The 22,834-nt window shown below is 44.1% G+C and overlaps 16 non-coding genes across 16 annotated transcripts; all 16 read left to right on the forward strand.

The window, feature by feature from the left end:
* Positions 1 to 1,089: 1,089 nt before the first annotated feature.
* Trnar-ucu (transfer RNA arginine (anticodon UCU)) lies at positions 1,090 to 1,162 on the forward strand. Its single transcript has one exon. It is a non-coding gene; the product is annotated as a tRNA-Arg (tRNA).
* Positions 1,163 to 2,382: 1,220 nt separating this feature from the next.
* Trnar-ucu (transfer RNA arginine (anticodon UCU)) lies at positions 2,383 to 2,455 on the forward strand. Its single transcript has one exon. It is a non-coding gene; the product is annotated as a tRNA-Arg (tRNA).
* Positions 2,456 to 3,675: 1,220 nt separating this feature from the next.
* Positions 3,676 to 3,748, forward strand: Trnar-ucu (transfer RNA arginine (anticodon UCU)). Its single transcript has one exon. It is a non-coding gene; the product is annotated as a tRNA-Arg (tRNA).
* A 1,220-nt stretch (positions 3,749 to 4,968) lies between these two features.
* Trnar-ucu (transfer RNA arginine (anticodon UCU)) lies at positions 4,969 to 5,041 on the forward strand. The gene has a single exon. It is a non-coding gene; the product is annotated as a tRNA-Arg (tRNA).
* Positions 5,042 to 6,261: 1,220 nt separating this feature from the next.
* Positions 6,262 to 6,334, forward strand: Trnar-ucu (transfer RNA arginine (anticodon UCU)). The gene has a single exon. It is a non-coding gene; the product is annotated as a tRNA-Arg (tRNA).
* A 1,220-nt stretch (positions 6,335 to 7,554) lies between these two features.
* On the forward strand, positions 7,555 to 7,627 carry Trnar-ucu (transfer RNA arginine (anticodon UCU)). The gene has a single exon. It is a non-coding gene; the product is annotated as a tRNA-Arg (tRNA).
* Positions 7,628 to 8,847: 1,220 nt separating this feature from the next.
* Positions 8,848 to 8,920, forward strand: Trnar-ucu (transfer RNA arginine (anticodon UCU)). The gene has a single exon. It is a non-coding gene; the product is annotated as a tRNA-Arg (tRNA).
* A 1,220-nt stretch (positions 8,921 to 10,140) lies between these two features.
* On the forward strand, positions 10,141 to 10,213 carry Trnar-ucu (transfer RNA arginine (anticodon UCU)). The gene has a single exon. It is a non-coding gene; the product is annotated as a tRNA-Arg (tRNA).
* Positions 10,214 to 11,433: 1,220 nt separating this feature from the next.
* On the forward strand, positions 11,434 to 11,506 carry Trnar-ucu (transfer RNA arginine (anticodon UCU)). Its single transcript has one exon. It is a non-coding gene; the product is annotated as a tRNA-Arg (tRNA).
* A 1,220-nt stretch (positions 11,507 to 12,726) lies between these two features.
* On the forward strand, positions 12,727 to 12,799 carry Trnar-ucu (transfer RNA arginine (anticodon UCU)). The gene has a single exon. It is a non-coding gene; the product is annotated as a tRNA-Arg (tRNA).
* A 1,220-nt stretch (positions 12,800 to 14,019) lies between these two features.
* On the forward strand, positions 14,020 to 14,092 carry Trnar-ucu (transfer RNA arginine (anticodon UCU)). The gene has a single exon. It is a non-coding gene; the product is annotated as a tRNA-Arg (tRNA).
* Positions 14,093 to 15,312: 1,220 nt separating this feature from the next.
* Positions 15,313 to 15,385, forward strand: Trnar-ucu (transfer RNA arginine (anticodon UCU)). The gene has a single exon. It is a non-coding gene; the product is annotated as a tRNA-Arg (tRNA).
* Positions 15,386 to 17,877: 2,492 nt separating this feature from the next.
* On the forward strand, positions 17,878 to 17,950 carry Trnar-ucu (transfer RNA arginine (anticodon UCU)). The gene has a single exon. It is a non-coding gene; the product is annotated as a tRNA-Arg (tRNA).
* A 1,220-nt stretch (positions 17,951 to 19,170) lies between these two features.
* On the forward strand, positions 19,171 to 19,243 carry Trnat-ugu (transfer RNA threonine (anticodon UGU)). The gene has a single exon. It is a non-coding gene; the product is annotated as a tRNA-Thr (tRNA).
* Positions 19,244 to 20,452: 1,209 nt separating this feature from the next.
* On the forward strand, positions 20,453 to 20,525 carry Trnar-ucu (transfer RNA arginine (anticodon UCU)). Its single transcript has one exon. It is a non-coding gene; the product is annotated as a tRNA-Arg (tRNA).
* Positions 20,526 to 21,745: 1,220 nt separating this feature from the next.
* Positions 21,746 to 21,818, forward strand: Trnar-ucu (transfer RNA arginine (anticodon UCU)). Its single transcript has one exon. It is a non-coding gene; the product is annotated as a tRNA-Arg (tRNA).
* Positions 21,819 to 22,834: the final 1,016 nt, after the last annotated feature.

The following is a 22,834-nucleotide window of genomic DNA, read 5'->3' on the forward strand; positions in this document are numbered from 1 at the left end:
CAAAATTCTCGTAGATCCATGACGCTGCTATGTGTAAATGCTGTAAAAGCGGAACCATATCTTCACGCCCCTGTTCACGGGAATTTTCTTTCAATACCCAATTTTTACCTACAGATAGAAATATAGCAATAGAACGCACATTTTGTACAGAAACAAATACAGTGAAGAGTGAAATAATTTTGTATTACTTCACGAGTCAATGTATGTAATCCCAGTCATGATCTTTAATTCTTCCAGCCCAAGGTGAGAGGGTTTCAGTTTTCTCGGCCACAAGTGAGAAAAGTAGACAGTTTCACAACAAGATATTGTACTATGGTTCCTTAACTGTTCCCAGTAAGCAATGGCACTCTGTATCTATAGAAACGGCGGCAATTTTCGCTTCAGCACAGGGGGCTTTTACTGGAGACTGCCAGGAGTGGACTTGGTGGATGCATGAAGGGAGAAGACCAGACACAGATGTCTGACGCTCCGCTGACGCTTGCAGAAAACTACATTAAGTATGATTCCCGCCTATAACTGACGGCGAGAGAGATGCATCATCTGTCCACTTCTCATCGAAGCACACTGTCACCAAGCAATGGCTGACGCTTCGAGCACGGCATGGAATTGCCAGGGAGGTGATGCAGCTAACGTTCCTGGTAAATGTGCTAACAGGGCACACACGTCCGTTGGAGTGTATACATATGATGGGGACCGGCTGTGACACAGCAGTCAACCAAAGTCAAAAAATGTGACTAATCGTACAGTGTTCCCAGTGTGTCGTTTACCACTTTGTGAGTGGATGCTGTTCTAAAGAGCGCAATTCCCATTTATCTGTAAGCAGCGCACGTGAGCGAATCTAATAGCAGGACTGTGTTACTACGATTGTACAGAGCAACTCTGTCAATACGCAGGTGTTTCAATCAGTAGAGCCATGGTAAACAGAGCGATTCGGAGCGATGTATCGTGTCTGTTACATAAATAATGAGTCTTTGATGTAATTGCTTCAGAGAAATATGAAAGTAAGCCTATCAGAAAAGTAACGCGAGACATGTAGCACGGGTCATGTCTTGCAGAATCTCTTACATCTGAGACCGTTACTTGCACAGCGTCCCTTTGGCGCAGAGGATAGCGCGTTGGACTTCTAATCCAAAGGTCGTGGGTTCGATCCCCACAAGGGACGGGCAATTTTTAAAAATGTGTGCCAATCACGAGATGGGAATTGACATATGGGTAACCACAAGCGTCTTCAAAAGGTGAAAATTGTTGTGACTTCAGTTCTATGCTTAAATATGTTAACCTTACACATACAAGCAAAATTCTCGTAGATCCATGACGCTGCTATGTGTAAATGCTGTAAAAGCGGAACCATATCTTCACGCCCCTGTTCACGGGAATTTTCTTTCAATACCCAATTTTTACCTACAGATAGAAATATAGCAATAGAACGCACATTTTGTACAGAAACAAATACAGTGAAGAGTGAAATAATTTTGTATTACTTCACGAGTCAATGTATGTAATCCCAGTCATGATCTTTAATTCTTCCAGCCCAAGGTGAGAGGGTTTCAGTTTTCTCGGCCACAAGTGAGAAAAGTAGACAGTTTCACAACAAGATATTGTACTATGGTTCCTTAACTGTTCCCAGTAAGCAATGGCACTCTGTATCTATAGAAACGGCGGCAATTTTCGCTTCAGCACAGGGGGCTTTTACTGGAGACTGCCAGGAGTGGACTTGGTGGATGCATGAAGGGAGAAGACCAGACACAGATGTCTGACGCTCCGCTGACGCTTGCAGAAAACTACATTAAGTATGATTCCCGCCTATAACTGACGGCGAGAGAGATGCATCATCTGTCCACTTCTCATCGAAGCACACTGTCACCAAGCAATGGCTGACGCTTCGAGCACGGCATGGAATTGCCAGGGAGGTGATGCAGCTAACGTTCCTGGTAAATGTGCTAACAGGGCACACACGTCCGTTGGAGTGTATACATATGATGGGGACCGGCTGTGACACAGCAGTCAACCAAAGTCAAAAAATGTGACTAATCGTACAGTGTTCCCAGTGTGTCGTTTACCACTTTGTGAGTGGATGCTGTTCTAAAGAGCGCAATTCCCATTTATCTGTAAGCAGCGCACGTGAGCGAATCTAATAGCAGGACTGTGTTACTACGATTGTACAGAGCAACTCTGTCAATACGCAGGTGTTTCAATCAGTAGAGCCATGGTAAACAGAGCGATTCGGAGCGATGTATCGTGTCTGTTACATAAATAATGAGTCTTTGATGTAATTGCTTCAGAGAAATATGAAAGTAAGCCTATCAGAAAAGTAACGCGAGACATGTAGCACGGGTCATGTCTTGCAGAATCTCTTACATCTGAGACCGTCACTTGCACAGCGTCCCTTTGGCGCAGAGGATAGCGCGTTGGACTTCTAATCCAAAGGTCGTGGGTTCGACCCCCACAAGGGACGGGCAATATTTAAAAATGTGTGCCAATCACGAGATGGGAATTGACATATGGGTAACCACAAGCGTCTTCAAAAGGTGAAAATTGTTGTGACTTCAGTTCTATGCTTAAATATGTTAACCTTACACATACAAGCAAAATTCTCGTAGATCCATGACGCTGCTATGTGTAAATGCTGTAAAAGCGGAACCATATCTTCACGCCCCTGTTCACGGGAATTTTCTTTCAATACCCAATTTTTACCTACAGATAGAAATATAGCAATAGAACGCACATTTTGTACAGAAACAAATACAGTGAAGAGTGAAATAATTTTGTATTACTTCACGAGTCAATGTATGTAATCCCAGTCATGATCTTTAATTCTTCCAGCCCAAGGTGAGAGGGTTTCAGTTTTCTCGGCCACAAGTGAGAAAAGTAGACAGTTTCACAACAAGATATTGTACTATGGTTCCTTAACTGTTCCCAGTAAGCAATGGCACTCTGTATCTATAGAAACGGCGGCAATTTTCGCTTCAGCACAGGGGGCTTTTACTGGAGACTGCCAGGAGTGGACTTGGTGGATGCATGAAGGGAGAAGACCAGACACAGATGTCTGACGCTCCGCTGACGCTTGCAGAAAACTACATTAAGTATGATTCCCGCCTATAACTGACGGCGAGAGAGATGCATCATCTGTCCACTTCTCATCGAAGCACACTGTCACCAAGCAATGGCTGACGCTTCGAGCACGGCATGGAATTGCCAGGGAGGTGATGCAGCTAACGTTCCTGGTAAATGTGCTAACAGGGCACACACGTCCGTTGGAGTGTATACATATGATGGGGACCGGCTGTGACACAGCAGTCAACCAAAGTCAAAAAATGTGACTAATCGTACAGTGTTCCCAGTGTGTCGTTTACCACTTTGTGAGTGGATGCTGTTCTAAAGAGCGCAATTCCCATTTATCTGTAAGCAGCGCACGTGAGCGAATCTAATAGCAGGACTGTGTTACTACGATTGTACAGAGCAACTCTGTCAATACGCAGGTGTTTCAATCAGTAGAGCCATGGTAAACAGAGCGATTCGGAGCGATGTATCGTGTCTGTTACATAAATAATGAGTCTTTGATGTAATTGCTTCAGAGAAATATGAAAGTAAGCCTATCAGAAAAGTAACGCGAGACATGTAGCACGGGTCATGTCTTGCAGAATCTCTTACATCTGAGACCGTCACTTGCACAGCGTCCCTTTGGCGCAGAGGATAGCGCGTTGGACTTCTAATCCAAAGGTCGTGGGTTCGATCCCCACAAGGGACGGGCAATTTTTAAAAATGTGTGCCAATCACGAGATGGGAATTGACATATGGGTAACCACAAGCGTCTTCAAAAGGTGAAAATTGTTGTGACTTCAGTTCTATGCTTAAATATGTTAACCTTACACATACAAGCAAAATTCTCGTAGATCCATGACGCTGCTATGTGTAAATGCTGTAAAAGCGGAACCATATCTTCACGCCCCTGTTCACGGGAATTTTCTTTCAATACCCAATTTTTACCTACAGATAGAAATATAGCAATAGAACGCACATTTTGTACAGAAACAAATACAGTGAAGAGTGAAATAATTTTGTATTACTTCACGAGTCAATGTATGTAATCCCAGTCATGATCTTTAATTCTTCCAGCCCAAGGTGAGAGGGTTTCAGTTTTCTCGGCCACAAGTGAGAAAAGTAGACAGTTTCACAACAAGATATTGTACTATGGTTCCTTAACTGTTCCCAGTAAGCAATGGCACTCTGTATCTATAGAAACGGCGGCAATTTTCGCTTCAGCACAGGGGGCTTTTACTGGAGACTGCCAGGAGTGGACTTGGTGGATGCATGAAGGGAGAAGACCAGACACAGATGTCTGACGCTCCGCTGACGCTTGCAGAAAACTACATTAAGTATGATTCCCGCCTATAACTGACGGCGAGAGAGATGCATCATCTGTCCACTTCTCATCGAAGCACACTGTCACCAAGCAATGGCTGACGCTTCGAGCACGGCATGGAATTGCCAGGGAGGTGATGCAGCTAACGTTCCTGGTAAATGTGCTAACAGGGCACACACGTCCGTTGGAGTGTATACATATGATGGGGACCGGCTGTGACACAGCAGTCAACCAAAGTCAAAAAATGTGACTAATCGTACAGTGTTCCCAGTGTGTCGTTTACCACTTTGTGAGTGGATGCTGTTCTAAAGAGCGCAATTCCCATTTATCTGTAAGCAGCGCACGTGAGCGAATCTAATAGCAGGACTGTGTTACTACGATTGTACAGAGCAACTCTGTCAATACGCAGGTGTTTCAATCAGTAGAGCCATGGTAAACAGAGCGATTCGGAGCGATGTATCGTGTCTGTTACATAAATAATGAGTCTTTGATGTAATTGCTTCAGAGAAATATGAAAGTAAGCCTATCAGAAAAGTAACGCGAGACATGTAGCACGGGTCATGTCTTGCAGAATCTCTTACATCTGAGACCGTCACTTGCACAGCGTCCCTTTGGCGCAGAGGATAGCGCGTTGGACTTCTAATCCAAAGGTCGTGGGTTCGATCCCCACAAGGGACGGGCAATTTTTAAAAATGTGTGCCAATCACGAGATGGGAATTGACATATGGGTAACCACAAGCGTCTTCAAAAGGTGAAAATTGTTGTGACTTCAGTTCTATGCTTAAATATGTTAACCTTACACATACAAGCAAAATTCTCGTAGATCCATGACGCTGCTATGTGTAAATGCTGTAAAAGCGGAACCATATCTTCACGCCCCTGTTCACGGGAATTTTCTTTCAATACCCAATTTTTACCTACAGATAGAAATATAGCAATAGAACGCACATTTTGTACAGAAACAAATACAGTGAAGAGTGAAATAATTTTGTATTACTTCACGAGTCAATGTATGTAATCCCAGTCATGATCTTTAATTCTTCCAGCCCAAGGTGAGAGGGTTTCAGTTTTCTCGGCCACAAGTGAGAAAAGTAGACAGTTTCACAACAAGATATTGTACTATGGTTCCTTAACTGTTCCCAGTAAGCAATGGCACTCTGTATCTATAGAAACGGCGGCAATTTTCGCTTCAGCACAGGGGGCTTTTACTGGAGACTGCCAGGAGTGGACTTGGTGGATGCATGAAGGGAGAAGACCAGACACAGATGTCTGACGCTCCGCTGACGCTTGCAGAAAACTACATTAAGTATGATTCCCGCCTATAACTGACGGCGAGAAGGATGCATCATCTGTCCACTTCTCATCGAAGCACACTGTCACCAAGCAATGGCTGACGCTTCGAGCACGGCATGGAATTGCCAGGGAGGTGATGCAGCTAACGTTCCTGGTAAATGTGCTAACAGGGCACACACGTCCGTTGGAGTGTATACATATGATGGGGACCGGCTGTGACACAGCAGTCAACCAAAGTCAAAAAATGTGACTAATCGTACAGTGTTCCCAGTGTGTCGTTTACCACTTTGTGAGTGGATGCTGTTCTAAAGAGCGCAATTCCCATTTATCTGTAAGCAGCGCACGTGAGCGAATCTAATAGCAGGACTGTGTTACTACGATTGTACAGAGCAACTCTGTCAATACGCAGGTGTTTCAATCAGTAGAGCCATGGTAAACAGAGCGATTCGGAGCGATGTATCGTGTCTGTTACATAAATAATGAGTCTTTGATGTAATTGCTTCAGAGAAATATGAAAGTAAGCCTATCAGAAAAGTAACCTGAGACATGTAGCACGGGTCATGTCTTGCAGAATCTCTTACATCTGAGACCGTCACTTGCACAGCGTCCCTTTGGCGCAGAGGATAGCGCGTTGGACTTCTAATCCAAAGGTCGTGGGTTCGATCCCCACAAGGGACGGGCAATTTTTAAAAATGTGTGCCAATCACGAGATGGGAATTGACATATGGGTAACCACAAGCGTCTTCAAAAGGTGAAAATTGTTGTGACTTCAGTTCTATGCTTAAATATGTTAACCTTACACATACAAGCAAAATTCTCGTAGATCCATGACGCTGCTATGTGTAAATGCTGTAAAAGCGGAACCATATCTTCACGCCCCTGTTCACGGGAATTTTCTTTCAATACCCAATTTTTACCTACAGATAGAAATATAGCAATAGAACGCACATTTTGTACAGAAACAAATACAGTGAAGAGTGAAATAATTTTGTATTACTTCACGAGTCAATGTATGTAATCCCAGTCATGATCTTTAATTCTTCCAGCCCAAGGTGAGAGGGTTTCAGTTTTCTCGGCCACAAGTGAGAAAAGTAGACAGTTTCACAACAAGATATTGTACTATGGTTCCTTAACTGTTCCCAGTAAGCAATGGCACTCTGTATCTATAGAAACGGCGGCAATTTTCGCTTCAGCACAGGGGGCTTTTACTGGAGACTGCCAGGAGTGGACTTGGTGGATGCATGAAGGGAGAAGACCAGACACAGATGTCTGACGCTCCGCTGACGCTTGCAGAAAACTACATTAAGTATGATTCCCGCCTATAACTGACGGCGAGAGAGATGCATCATCTGTCCACTTCTCATCGAAGCACACTGTCACCAAGCAATGGCTGACGCTTCGAGCACGGCATGGAATTGCCAGGGAGGTGATGCAGCTAACGTTCCTGGTAAATGTGCTAACAGGGCACACACGTCCGTTGCAGTGTATACATATGATGGGGACCGGCTGTGACACAGCAGTCAACCAAAGTCAAAAAATGTGACTAATCGTACAGTGTTCCCAGTGTGTCGTTTACCACTTTGTGAGTGGATGCTGTTCTAAAGAGCGCAATTCCCATTTATCTGTAAGCAGCGCACGTGAGCGAATCTAATAGCAGGACTGTGTTACTACGATTGTACAGAGCAACTCTGTCAATACGCAGGTGTTTCAATCAGTAGAGCCATGGTAAACAGAGCGATTCGGAGCGATGTATCGTGTCTGTTACATAAATAATGAGTCTTTGATGTAATTGCTTCAGAGAAATATGAAAGTAAGCCTATCAGAAAAGTAACGCGAGACATGTAGCACGGGTCATGTCTTGCAGAATCTCTTACATCTGAGACCGTCACTTGCACAGCGTCCCTTTGGCGCAGAGGATAGCGCGTTGGACTTCTAATCCAAAGGTCGTGGGTTCGATCCCCACAAGGGACGGGCAATTTTTAAAAATGTGTGCCAATCACGAGATGGGAATTGACATATGGGTAACCACAAGCGTCTTCAAAAGGTGAAAATTGTTGTGACGTCAGTTCTATGCTTAAATATGTTAACCTTACACATACAAGCAAAATTCTCGTAGATCCATGACGCTGCTATGTGTAAATGCTGTAAAAGCGGAACCATATCTTCACGCCCCTGTTCACGGGAATTTTCTTTCAATACCCAATTTTTACCTACAGATAGAAATATAGCAATAGAACGCACATTTTGTACAGAAACAAATACAGTGAAGAGTGAAATAATTTTGTATTACTTCACGAGTCAATGTATGTAATCCCAGTCATGATCTTTAATTCTTCCAGCCCAAGGTGAGAGGGTTTCAGTTTTCTCGGCCACAAGTGAGAAAAGTAGACAGTTTCACAACAAGATATTGTACTATGGTTCCTTAACTGTTCCCAGTAAGCAATGGCACTCTGTATCTATAGAAACGGCGGCAATTTTCGCTTCAGCACAGGGGGCTTTTACTGGAGACTGCCAGGAGTGGACTTGGTGGATGCATGAAGGGAGAAGACCAGACACAGATGTCTGACGCTCCGCTGACGCTTGCAGAAAACTACATTAAGTATGATTCCCGCCTATAACTGACGGCGAGAGAGATGCATCATCTGTCCACTTCTCATCGAAGCACACTGTCAACAAGCAATGGCTGACGCTTCGAGCACGGCATGGAATTGCCAGGGAGGTGATGCAGCTAACGTTCCTGGTAAATGTGCTAACAGGGCACACACGTCCGTTGGAGTGTATACATATGATGGGGACCGGCTGTGACACAGCAGTCAACCAAAGTCAAAAAATGTGACTAATCGTACAGTGTTCCCAGTGTGTCGTTTACCACTTTGTGAGTGGATGCTGTTCTAAAGAGCGCAATTCCCATTTATCTGTAAGCAGCGCACGTGAGCGAATCTAATAGCAGGACTGTGTTACTACGATTGTACAGAGCAACTCTGTCAATACGCAGGTGTTTCAATCAGTAGAGCCATGGTAAACAGAGCGATTCGGAGCGATGTATCGTGTCTGTTACATAAATAATGAGTCTTTGATGTAATTGCTTCAGAGAAATATGAAAGTAAGCCTATCAGAAAAGTAACGCGAGACATGTAGCACGGGTCATGTCTTGCAGAATCTCTTACATCTGAGACCGTCACTTGCACAGCGTCCCTTTGGCGCAGAGGATAGCGCGTTGGACTTCTAATCCAAAGGTCGTGGGTTCGATCCCCACAAGAGACGGGCAATTTTTAAAAATGTGTGCCAATCACGAGATGGGAATTGACATATGGGTAACCACAAGCGTCTTCAAAAGGTGAAAATTGTTGTGACTTCAGTTCTATGCTTAAATATGTTAACCTTACACATACAAGCAAAATTCTCGTAGATCCATGACGCTGCTATGTGTAAATGCTGTAAAAGCGGAACCATATCTTCACGCCCCTGTTCACGGGAATTTTCTTTCAATACCCAATTTTTACCTACAGATAGAAATATAGCAATAGAACGCACATTTTGTACAGAAACAAATACAGTGAAGAGTGAAATAATTTTGTATTACTTCACGAGTCAATGTATGTAATCCCAGTCATGATCTTTAATTCTTCCAGCCCAAGGTGAGAGGGTTTCAGTTTTCTCGGCCACAAGTGAGAAAAGTAGACAGTTTCACAACAAGATATTGTACTATGGTTCCTTAACTGTTCCCAGTAAGCAATGGCACTCTGTATCTATAGAAACGGCGGCAATTTTCGCTTCAGCACAGGGGGCTTTTACTGGAGACTGCCAGGAGTGGACTTGGTGGATGCATGAAGGGAGAAGACCAGACACAGATGTCTGACGCTCCGCTGACGCTTGCAGAAAACTACATTAAGTATGATTCCCGCCTATAACTGACGGCGAGAGAGATGCATCATCTGTCCACTTCTCATCGAAGCACACTGTCACCAAGCAATGGCTGACGCTTCGAGCACGGCATGGAATTGCCAGGGAGGTGATGCAGCTAACGTTCCTGGTAAATGTGCTAACAGGGCACACACGTCCGTTGGAGTGTATACATATGATGGGGACCGGCTGTGACACAGCAGTCAACCAAAGTCAAAAAATGTGACTAATCGTACAGTGTTCCCAGTGTGTCGTTTACCACTTTGTGAGTGGATGCTGTTCTAAAGAGCGCAATTCCCATTTATCTGTAAGCAGCGCACGTGAGCGAATCTAATAGCAGGACTGTGTTACTACGATTGTACAGAGCAACTCTGTCAATACGCAGGTGTTTCAATCAGTAGAGCCATGGTAAACAGAGCGATTCGGAGCGATGTATCGTGTCTGTTACATAAATAATGAGTCTTTGATGTAATTGCTTCAGAGAAATATGAAAGTAAGCCTATCAGAAAAGTAACGCGAGACATGTAGCACGGGTCATGTCTTGCAGAATCTCTTACATCTGAGACCGTCACTTGCACAGCGTCCCTTTGGCGCAGAGGATAGCGCGTTGGACTTCTAATCCAAAGGTCGTGGGTTCGATCCCCACAAGAGACGGGCAATTTTTAAAAATGTGTGCCAATCACGAGATGGGAATTGACATATGGGTAACCACAAGCGTCTTCAAAAGGTGAAAATTGTTGTGACTTCAGTTCTATGCTTAAATATGTTAACCTTACACATACAAGCAAAATTCTCGTAGATCCATGACGCTGCTATGTGTAAATGCTGTAAAAGCGGAACCATATCTTCACGCCCCTGTTCACGGGAATTTTCTTTCAATACCCAATTTTTACCTACAGATAGAAATATAGCAATAGAACGCACATTTTGTACAGAAACAAATACAGTGAAGAGTGAAATAATTTTGTATTACTTCACGAGTCAATGTATGTAATCCCAGTCATGATCTTTAATTCTTCCAGCCCAAGGTGAGAGGGTTTCAGTTTTCTCGGCCACAAGTGAGAAAAGTAGACAGTTTCACAACAAGATATTGTACTATGGTTCCTTAACTGTTCCCAGTAAGCAATGGCACTCTGTATCTATAGAAACGGCGGCAATTTTCGCTTCAGCACAGGGGGCTTTTACTGGAGACTGCCAGGAGTGGACTTGGTGGATGCATGAAGGGAGAAGACCAGACACAGATGTCTGACGCTCCGCTGACGCTTGCAGAAAACTACATTAAGTATGATTCCCGCCTATAACTGACGGCGAGAGAGATGCATCATCTGTCCACTTCTCATCGAAGCACACTGTCACCAAGCAATGGCTGACGCTTCGAGCACGGCATGGAATTGCCAGGGAGGTGATGCAGCTAACGTTCCTGGTAAATGTGCTAACAGGGCACACACGTCCGTTGGAGTGTATACATATGATGGGGACCGGCTGTGACACAGCAGTCAACCAAAGTCAAAAAATGTGACTAATCGTACAGTGTTCCCAGTGTGTCGTTTACCACTTTGTGAGTGGATGCTGTTCTAAAGAGCGCAATTCCCATTTATCTGTAAGCAGCGCACGTGAGCGAATCTAATAGCAGGACTGTGTTACTACGATTGTACAGAGCAACTCTGTCAATACGCAGGTGTTTCAATCAGTAGAGCCATGGTAAACAGAGCGATTCGGAGCGATGTATCGTGTCTGTTACATAAATAATGAGTCTTTGATGTAATTGCTTCAGAGAAATATGAAAGTAAGCCTATCAGAAAAGTAACGCGAGACATGTAGCACGGGTCATGTCTTGCAGAATCTCTTACATCTGAGACCGTCACTTGCACAGCGTCCCTTTGGCGCAGAGGATAGCGCGTTGGACTTCTAATCCAAAGGTCGTGGGTTCGATCCCCACAAGAGACGGGCAATTTTTAAAAATGTGTGCCAATCACGAGATGGGAATTGACATATGGGTAACCACAAGCGTCTTCAAAAGGTGAAAATTGTTGTGACGTCAGTTCTATGCTTAAATATGTTAACCTTACACATACAAGCAAAATTCTCGTAGATCCATGACGCTGCTATGTGTAAATGCTGTAAAAGCGGAACCATATCTTCACGCCCCTGTTCACGGGAATTTTCTTTCAATACCCAATTTTTACCTACAGATAGAAATATAGCAATAGAACGCACATTTTGTACAGAAACAAATACAGTGAAGAGTGAAATAATTTTGTATTACTTCACGAGTCAATGTATGTAATCCCAGTCATGATCTTTAATTCTTCCAGCCCAAGGTGAGAGGGTTTCAGTTTTCTCGGCCACAAGTGAGAAAAGTAGACAGTTTCACAACAAGATATTGTACTATGGTTCCTTAACTGTTCCCAGTAAGCAATGGCACTCTGTATCTATAGAAACGGCGGCAATTTTCGCTTCAGCACAGGGGGCTTTTACTGGAGACTGCCAGGAGTGGACTTGGTGGATGCATGAAGGGAGAAGACCAGACACAGATGTCTGACGCTCCGCTGACGCTTGCAGAAAACTACATTAAGTATGATTCCCGCCTATAACTGACGGCGAGAGAGATGCATCATCTGTCCACTTCTCATCGAAGCACACTGTCAACAAGCAATGGCTGACGCTTCGAGCACGGCATGGAATTGCCAGGGAGGTGATGCAGCTAACGTTCCTGGTAAATGTGCTAACAGGGCACACACGTCCGTTGGAGTGTATACATATGATGGGGACCGGCTGTGACACAGCAGTCAACCAAAGTCAAAAAATGTGACTAATCGTACAGTGTTCCCAGTGTGTCGTTTACCACTTTGTGAGTGGATGCTGTTCTAAAGAGCGCAATTCCCATTTATCTGTAAGCAGCGCACGTGAGCGAATCTAATAGCAGGACTGTGTTACTACGATTGTACAGAGCAACTCTGTCAATACGCAGGTGTTTCAATCAGTAGAGCCATGGTAAACAGAGCGATTCGGAGCGATGTATCGTGTCTGTTACATAAATAATGAGTCTTTGATGTAATTGCTTCAGAGAAATATGAAAGTAAGCCTATCAGAAAAGTAACGCGAGACATGTAGCACGGGTCATGTCTTGCAGAATCTCTTACATCTGAGACCGTCACTTGCACAGCGTCCCTTTGGCGCAGAGGATAGCGCGTTGGACTTCTAATCCAAAGGTCGTGGGTTCGATCCCCACAAGAGACGGGCAATTTTTAAAAATGTGTGCCAATCACGAGATGGGAATTGACATATGGGTAACCACAAGCGTCTTCAAAAGGTGAAAATTGTTGTGACTTCAGTTCTATGCTTAAATATGTTAACCTTACACATACAAGCAAAATTCTCGTAGATCCATGACGCTGCTATGTGTAAATGCTGTAAAAGCGGAACCATATCTTCACGCCCCTGTTCACGGGAATTTTCTTTCAATACCCAATTTTTACCTACAGATAGAAATATAGCAATAGAACGCACATTTTGTACAGAAACAAATACAGTGAAGAGTGAAATAATTTTGTATTACTTCACGAGTCAATGTATGTAATCCCAGTCATGATCTTTAATTCTTCCAGCCCAAGGTGAGAGGGTTTCAGTTTTCTCGGCCACAAGTGAGAAAAGTAGACAGTTTCACAACAAGATATTGTACTATGGTTCCTTAACTGTTCCCAGTAAGCAATGGCACTCTGTATCTATAGAAACGGCGGCAATTTTCGCTTCAGCACAGGGGGCTTTTACTGGAGACTGCCAGGAGTGGACTTGGTGGATGCATGAAGGGAGAAGACCAGACACAGATGTCTGACGCTCCGCTGACGCTTGCAGAAAACTACATTAAGTATGATTCCCGCCTATAACTGACGGCGAGAGAGATGCATCATCTGTCCACTTCTCATCGAAGCACACTGTCACCAAGCAATGGCTGACGCTTCGAGCACGGCATGGAATTGCCAGGGAGGTGATGCAGCTAACGTTCCTGGTAAATGTGCTAACAGGGCACACACGTCCGTTGGAGTGTATACATATGATGGGGACCGGCTGTGACACAGCAGTCAACCAAAGTCAAAAAATGTGACTAATCGTACAGTGTTCCCAGTGTGTCGTTTACCACTTTGTGAGTGGATGCTGTTCTAAAGAGCGCAATTCCCATTTATCTGTAAGCAGCGCACGTGAGCGAATCTAATAGCAGGACTGTGTTACTACGATTGTACAGAGCAACTCTGTCAATACGCAGGTGTTTCAATCAGTAGAGCCATGGTAAACAGAGCGATTCGGAGCGATGTATCGTGTCTGTTACATAAATAATGAGTCTTTGATGTAATTGCTTCAGAGAAATATGAAAGTAAGCCTATCAGAAAAGTAACGCGAGACATGTAGCACGGGTCATGTCTTGCAGAATCTCTTACATCTGAGACCGTCACTTGCACAGCGTCCCTTTGGCGCAGAGGATAGCGCGTTGGACTTCTAATCCAAAGGTCGTGGGTTCGATCCCCACAAGAGACGGGCAATTTTTAAAAATGTGTGCCAATCACGAGATGGGAATTGACATATGGGTAACCACAAGCGTCTTCAAAAGGTGAAAATTGTTGTGACTTCAGTTCTATGCTTAAATATGTTAACCTTACACATACAAGCAAAATTCTCGTAGATCCATGACGCTGCTATGTGTAAATGCTGTAAAAGCGGAACCATATCTTCACGCCCCTGTTCACGGGAATTTTCTTTCAATACCCAATTTTTACCTACAGATAGAAATATAGCAATAGAACGCACATTTTGTACAGAAACAAATACAGTGAAGAGTGAAATAATTTTGTATTACTTCACGAGTCAATGTATGTAATCCCAGTCATGATCTTTAATTCTTCCAGCCCAAGGTGAGAGGGTTTCAGTTTTCTCGGCCACAAGTGAGAAAAGTAGACAGTTTCACAACAAGATATTGTACTATGGTTCCTTAACTGTTCCCAGTAAGCAATGGCACTCTGTATCTATAGAAACGGCGGCAATTTTCGCTTCAGCACAGGGGGCTTTTACTGGAGACTGCCAGGAGTGGACTTGGTGGATGCATGAAGGGAGAAGACCAGACACAGATGTCTGACGCTCCGCTGACGCTTGCAGAAAACTACATTAAGTATGATTCCCGCCTATAACTGACGGCGAGAGAGATGCATCATCTGTCCACTTCTCATCGAAGCACACTGTCACCAAGCAATGGCTGACGCTTCGAGCACGGCATGGAATTGCCAGGGAGGTGATGCAGCTAACGTTCCTGGTAAATGTGCTAACAGGGCACACACGTCCGTTGGAGTGTATACATATGATGGGGACCGGCTGTGACACAGCAGTCAACCAAAGTCAAAAAATGTGACTAATCGTACAGTGTTCCCAGTGTGTCGTTTACCACTTTGTGAGTGGATGCTGTTCTAAAGAGCGCAATTCCCATTTATCTGTAAGCAGCGCACGTGAGCGAATCTAATAGCAGGACTGTGTTACTACGATTGTACAGAGCAACTCTGTCAATACGCAGGTGTTTCAATCAGTAGAGCCATGGTAAACAGAGCGATTCGGAGCGATGTATCGTGTCTGTTACATAAATAATGAGTCTTTGATGTAATTGCTTCAGAGAAATATGAAAGTAAGCCTATCAGAAAAGTAACGCGAGACATGTAGCACGGGTCATGTCTTGCAGAATCTCTTACATCTGAGACCGTCACTTGCACAGCGTCCCTTTGGCGCAGAGGATAGCGCGTTGGACTTCTAATCCAAAGGTCGTGGGTTCGATCCCCACAAGGGACGGGCAATTTTTAAAAATGTGTGCCAATCACGAGATGGGAATTGACATATGGGTAACCACAAGCGTCTTCAAAAGGTGAAAATTGTTGTGACTTCAGTTCTATGCTTAAATATGTTAACCTTACACATACAAGCAAAATTCTCGTAGATCCATGACGCTGCTATGTGTAAATGCTGTAAAAGCGGAACCATATCTTCACGCCCCTGTTCACGGGAATTTTCTTTCAATACCCAATTTTTACCTACAGATAGAAATATAGCAATAGAACGCACATTTTGTACAGAAACAAATACAGTGAAGAGTGAAATAATTTTGTATTACTTCACGAGTCAATGTATGTAATCCCAGTCATGATCTTTAATTCTTCCAGCCCAAGGTGAGAGGGTTTCAGTTTTCTCGGCCACAAGTGAGAAAAGTAGACAGTTTCACAACAAGATATTGTACTATGGTTCCTTAACTGTTCCCAGTAAGCAATGGCACTCTGTATCTATAGAAACGGCGGCAATTTTCGCTTCAGCACAGGGGGCTTTTACTGGAGACTGCCAGGAGTGGACTTGGTGGATGCATGAAGGGAGAAGACCAGACACAGATGTCTGACGCTCCGCTGACGCTTGCAGAAAACTACATTAAGTATGATTCCCGCCTATAACTGACGGCGAGAGAGATGCATCATCTGTCCACTTCTCATCGAAGCACACTGTCACCAAGCAATGGCTGACGCTTCGAGCACGGCATGGAATTGCCAGGGAGGTGATGCAGCTAACGTTCCTGGTAAATGTGCTAACAGGGCACACACGTCCGTTGGAGTGTATACATATGATGGGGACCGGCTGTGACACAGCAGTCAACCAAAGTCAAAAAATGTGACTAATCGTACAGTGTTCCCAGTGTGTCGTTTACCACTTTGTGAGTGGATGCTGTTCTAAAGAGCGCAATTCCCATTTATCTGTAAGCAGCGCACGTGAGCGAATCTAATAGCAGGACTGTGTTACTACGATTGTACAGAGCAACTCTGTCAATACGCAGGTGTTTCAATCAGTAGAGCCATGGTAAACAGAGCGATTCGGAGCGATGTATCGTGTCTGTTACATAAATAATGAGTCTTTGATGTAATTGCTTCAGAGAAATATGAAAGTAAGCCTATCAGAAAAGTAACGCGAGACATGTAGCACGGGTCATGTCTTGCAGAATCTCTTACATCTGAGACCGTCACTTGCACAGCGTCCCTTTGGCGCAGAGGATAGCGCGTTGGACTTCGATCCCCACAAGGGACGGGCAATTTTTAAAAATGTGTGCCAATCACGAGATGGGAATTGACATATGGGTAACCACAAGCGTCTTCAAAAGGTGAAAATTGTTGTGACTTCAGTTCTATGCTTAAATATGTTAACCTTACACATACAAGCAAAATTCTCGTAGATCCATGACGCTGCTATGTGTAAATGCTGTAAAAGCGGAACCATATCTTCACGCCCCTGTTCACGGGAATTTTCTTTCAATACCCAATTTTTACCTACAGATAGAAATATAGCAATAGAACGCACATTTTGTACAGAAACAAATACAGTGAAGAGTGAAATAATTTTGTATTACTTCACGAGTCAATGTATGTAATCCCAGTCATGATCTTTAATTCTTCCAGCCCAAGGTGAGAGGGTTTCAGTTTTCTCGGCCACAAGTGAGAAAAGTAGACAGTTTCACAACAAGATATTGTACTATGGTTCCTTAACTGTTCCCAGTAAGCAATGGCACTCTGTATCTATAGAAACGGCGGCAATTTTCGCTTCAGCACAGGGGGCTTTTACTGGAGACTGCCAGGAGTGGACTTGGTGGATGCATGAAGGGAGAAGACCAGACACAGATGTCTGACGCTCCGCTGACGCTTGCAGAAAACTACATTAAGTATGATTCCCGCCTATAACTGACGGCGAGAGAGATGCATCATCTGTCCACTTCTCATCGAAGCACACTGTCACCAAGCAATGGCTGACGCTTCGAGCACGGCATGGAATTACCAGGGAGGTGATGCAGCTAACATTCCTGGTAAATGTGCTAACAGGGCACACACGTCCGTTGCAGTGTATACATATGATGGGGACCGGCTGTGACACAGCAGTCAACCAAAGTCAAAAAATGTGACTAATCGTACAGTGTTCCCAGTGTGTCGTTTACCACTTTGTGAGTGGATGCTGTTCTAAAGAGCGCAATTCCCATTTATCTGTAAGCAGCGCATGTGAGCGAATCTAATAGCAGGACTGTGTTACTACGATTGTACAGAGCAACTCTGTCAATACGCAGGTGTTTCAATCAGTAGAGCCATGGTAAACAGAGCGATTCGGAGCGATGTATCGTGTCTGTTACATAAATAATGAGTCTTTGATGTAATTGCTTCAGAGAAATATGAAAGTAAGCCTATCAGAAAAGTAACGCGAGACATGTAGCACGGGTCATGTCTTGCAGAATCTCTTACATCTGAGACCGTCACTTGCACAGCGTCCCTTTGGCGCAGAGGATAGCGCGTTGGACTTCTAATCCAAAGGTCGTGGGTTCGATCCCCACAAGGGACGGGCAATTTTTAAAAATGTGTGCCAATCACGAGATGGGAATTGACATATGGGTAACCACAAGCGTCTTCAAAAGGTGAAAATTGTTGTGACTTCAGTTCTATGCTTAAATATGTTAACCTTACACATACAAGCAAAATTCTCGTAGATCCATGACGCTGCTATGTGTAAATGCTGTAAAAGCGGAACCATATCTTCACGCCCCTGTTCACGGGAATTTTCTTTCAATACCCAATTTTTACCTACAGATAGAAATATAGCAATAGAACGCACATTTTGTACAGAAACAAATACAGTGAAGAGTGAAATAATTTTGTATTACTTCACGAGTCAATGTATGTAATCCCAGTCATGATCTTTAATTCTTCCAGCCCAAGGTGAGAGGGTTTCAGTTTTCTCGGCCACAAGTGAGAAAAGTAGACAGTTTCACAACAAGATATTGTACTATGGTTCCTTAACTGTTCCCAGTAAGCAATGGCACTCTGTATCTATAGAAACGGCGGCAATTTTCGCTTCAGCACAGGGGGCTTTTACTGGAGACTGCCAGGAGTGGACTTGGTGGATGCATGAAGGGAGAAGACCAGACACAGATGTCTGACGCTCCGCTGACGCTTGCAGAAAACTACATTAAGTATGATTCCCGCCTATAACTGACGGCGAGAGAGATGCATCATCTGTCCACTTCTCATCGAAGCACACTGTCACCAAGCAATGGCTGACGCTTCGAGCACGGCATGGAATTGCCAGGGAGGTGATGCAGCTAACGTTCCTGGTAAATGTGCTAACAGGGCACACACGTCCGTTGCAGTGTATACATATGATGGGGACCGGCTGTGACACAGCAGTCAACCAAAGTCAAAAAATGTGACTAATCGTACAGTGTTCCCAGTGTGTCGTTTACCACTTTGTGAGTGGATGCTGTTCTAAAGAGCGCAATTCCCATTTATCTGTAAGCAGCGCACGTGAGCGAATCTAATAGCAGGACTGTGTTACTACGATTGTACAGAGCAACTCTGTCAATATGCAGGTGTTTCAATCAGTAGAGCCATGGTAAACAGAGCGATTCGGAGCGATGTATCGTGTCTGTTACATAAATAATGAGTCTTTGATGTAATTGCTTCAGAGAAATATGAAAGTAAGCCTATCAGAAAAGTAACGCGAGACATGTAGCACGGGTCATGTCTTGCAGAATCTCTTACATCTGAGACCGTCACTTGCACAGCGTCCCTTTGGCGCAGAGGATAGCGCGTTGGACTTGTAATCCAAAGGTCGTGGGTTCGATCCCCACAAGGGACGGGCAATTTTTAAAAATGTGTGCCAATCACGAGGTGGGAATTGACATATGGGTAACCACAAGCGTCTTCAAAAGGTGAAAATTGTTGTGACTTCAGTTCTATGCTTAAATATGTTAACCTTACACATACAAGCAAAATTCTCGTAGATCCATGACGCTGCTATGTGTAAATGCTGTAAAAGCGGAACCATATCTTCACGCCCCTGTTCACGGGAATTTTCTTTCAATACCCAATTTTTACCTACAGATAGAAATATAGCAATAGAACGCACATTTTGTACAGAAACAAATACAGTGAAGAGTGAAATAATTTTGTATTACTTCACGAGTCAATGTATGTAATCCCAGTCATGATCTTTAATTCTTCCAGCCCAAGGTGAGAGGGTTTCAGTTTTCTCGGCCACAAGTGAGAAAAGTAGACAGTTTCACAACAAGATATTGTACTATGGTTCCTTAACTGTTCCCAGTAAGCAATGGCACTCTGTATCTATAGAAACGGCGGCAATTTTCGCTTCAGCACAGGGGGCTTTTACTGGAGACTGCCAGGAGTGGACTTGGTGGATGCATGAAGGGAGAAGACCAGACACAGATGTCTGACGCTTGCAGAAAACTACATTAAGTATGATTCCCGCCTATAACTGACGGCGAGAGAGATGCATCATCTGTCCACTTCTCATCGAAGCACACTGTCACCAAGCAATGGCTGACGCTTCGAGCACGGCATGGAATTGCCAGGGAGGTGATGCAGCTAACGTTCCTGGTAAATGTGCTAACAGGGCACACACGTCCGTTGGAGTGTATACATATGATGGGGACCGGCGGTGACACAGCAGTCAACCAAAGTCAAAAAATGTGACTAATCGTACAGTGTTCCCAGTGTGTCGTTTACCACTTTGTGAGTGGATGCTGTTCTAAAGAGCGCAATTCCCATTTATCTGTAAGCAGCGCACGTGAGCGAATCTAATAGCAGGACTGTGTTACTACGATTGTACAGAGCAACTCTGTCAATACGCAGGTGTTTCAATCAGTAGAGCCATGGTAAACAGAGCGATTCGGAGCGATGTATCGTGTCTGTTACATAAATAATGAGTCTTTGATGTAATTGCTTCAGAGAAATATGAAAGTAAGCCTATCAGAAAAGTAACGCGAGACATGTAGCACGGGTCATGTCTTGCAGAATCTCTTACATCTGAGACCGTCACTTGCACAGCGTCCCTTTGGCGCAGAGGATAGCGCGTTGGACTTCTAATCCAAAGGTCGTGGGTTCGATCCCCACAAGGGACGGGCAATTTTTAAAAATGTGTGCCAATCACGAGATGGGAATTGACATATGGGTAACCACAAGCGTCTTCAAAAGGTGAAAATTGTTGTGACTTCAGTTCTATGCTTAAATATGTTAACCTTACACATACAAGCAAAATTCTCGTAGATCCATGACGCTGCTATGTGTAAATGCTGTAAAAGCGGAACCATATCTTCACGCCCCTGTTCACGGGAATTTTCTTTCAATACCCAATTTTTACCTACAGATAGAAATATAGCAATAGAACGCACATTTTGTACAGAAACAAATACAGTGAAGAGTGAAATAATTTTGTATTACTTCACGAGTCAATGTATGTAATCCCAGTCATGATCTTTAATTCTTCCAGCCCAAGGTGAGAGGGTTTCAGTTTTCTCGGCCACAAGTGAGAAAAGTAGACAGTTTCACAACAAGATATTGTACTATGGTTCCTTAACTGTTCCCAGTAAGCAATGGCACTCTGTATCTATAGAAACGGCGGCAATTTTCGCTTCAGCACAGGGGGCTTTTACTGGAGACTGCCAGGAGTGGACTTGGTGGATGCATGAAGGGAGAAGACCAGACACAGATGTCTGACGCTCCGCTGACGCTTGCAGAAAACTACATTAAGTATGATTCCCGCCTATAACTGACGGCGAGAGAGATGCATCATCTGTCCACTTCTCATCGAAGCACACTGTCACCAAGCAATGGCTGACGCTTCGAGCACGGCATGGAATTGCCAGGGAGGTGATGCAGCTAACGTTCCTGGTAAATGTGCTAACAGGGCACACACGTCCGTTGCAGTGTATACATATGATGGGGACCGGCTGTGACACAGCAGTCAACCAAAGTCAAAAAATGTGACTAATCGTACAGTGTTCCCAGTGTGTCGTTTACCACTTTGTGAGTGGATGCTGTTCTAAAGAGCGCAATTCCCATTTATCTGTAAGCAGCGCACGTGAGCGAATCTAATAGCAGGACTGTGTTACTACGATTGTACAGAGCAACTCTGTCAATACGCAGGTGTTTCAATCAGTAGAGCCATGGTAAACAGAGCGATTCGGAGCGATGTATCGTGTCTGTTACATAAATAATGAGTCTTTGATGTAATTGCTTCAGAGAAATATGAAAGTAAGCCTATCAGAAAAGTAACGCGAGACATGTAGCACGGGTCATGTCTTGCAGAATCTCTTACATCTGAGACCGTCACTTGCACAGCGTCCCTTTGGCGCAGAGGATAGCGCGTTGGACTTCTAATCCAAAGGTCGTGGGTTCGATCCCCACAAGGGACGGGCAATTTTTAAAAATGTGTGCCAATCACGAGATGGGAATTGACATATGGGTAACCACAAGCGTCTTCAAAAGGTGAAAATTGTTGTGACTTCAGTTCTATGCTTAAATATGTTAACCTTACACATACAAGCAAAATTCTCGTAGATCCATGACGCTGCTATGTGTAAATGCTGTAAAAGCGGAACCATATCTTCACGCCCCTGTTCACGGGAATTTTCTTTCAATACCCAATTTTTACCTACAGATAGAAATATAGCAATAGAACGCACATTTTGTACAGAAACAAATACAGTGAAGAGTGAAATAATTTTGTATTACTTCACGAGTCAATGTATGTAATCCCAGTCATGATCTTTAATTCTTCCAGCCCAAGGTGAGAGGGTTTCAGTTTTCTCGGCCACAAGTGAGAAAAGTAGACAGTTTCACAACAAGATATTGTACTATGGTTCCTTAACTGTTCCCAGTAAGCAATGGCACTCTGTATCTATAGAAACGGCGGCAATTTTCGCTTCAGCACAGGGGGCTTTTACTGGAGACTGCCAGGAGTGGACTTGGTGGATGCATGAAGGGAGAAGACCAGACACAGATGTCTGACGCTCCGCTGACGCTTGCAGAAAACTACATTAAGTATGATTCCCGCCTATAACTGACGGCGAGAGAGATGCATCATCTGTCCACTTCTCATCGAAGCACACTGTCACCAAGCAATGGCTGACGCTTCGAGCACGGCATGGAATTGCCAGGGAGGTGATGCAGCTAACGTTCCTGGTAAATGTGCTAACAGGGCACACACGTCCGTTGCAGTGTATACATATGATGGGGACCGGCTGTGACACAGCAGTCAACCAAAGTCAAAAAATGTGACTAATCGTACAGTGTTCCCAGTGTGTCGTTTACCACTTTGTGAGTGGATGCTGTTCTAAAGAGCGCAATTCCCATTTATCTGTAAGCAGCGCACGTGAGCGAATCTAATAGCAGGACTGTGTTACTACGATTGTACAGAGCAACTCTGTCA

Source organism: Schistocerca cancellata, unplaced genomic scaffold, assembly GCF_023864275.1.
Source record: "Schistocerca cancellata isolate TAMUIC-IGC-003103 unplaced genomic scaffold, iqSchCanc2.1 HiC_scaffold_425, whole genome shotgun sequence".
NCBI lineage: Eukaryota > Metazoa > Arthropoda > Insecta > Orthoptera > Acrididae > Schistocerca > Schistocerca cancellata.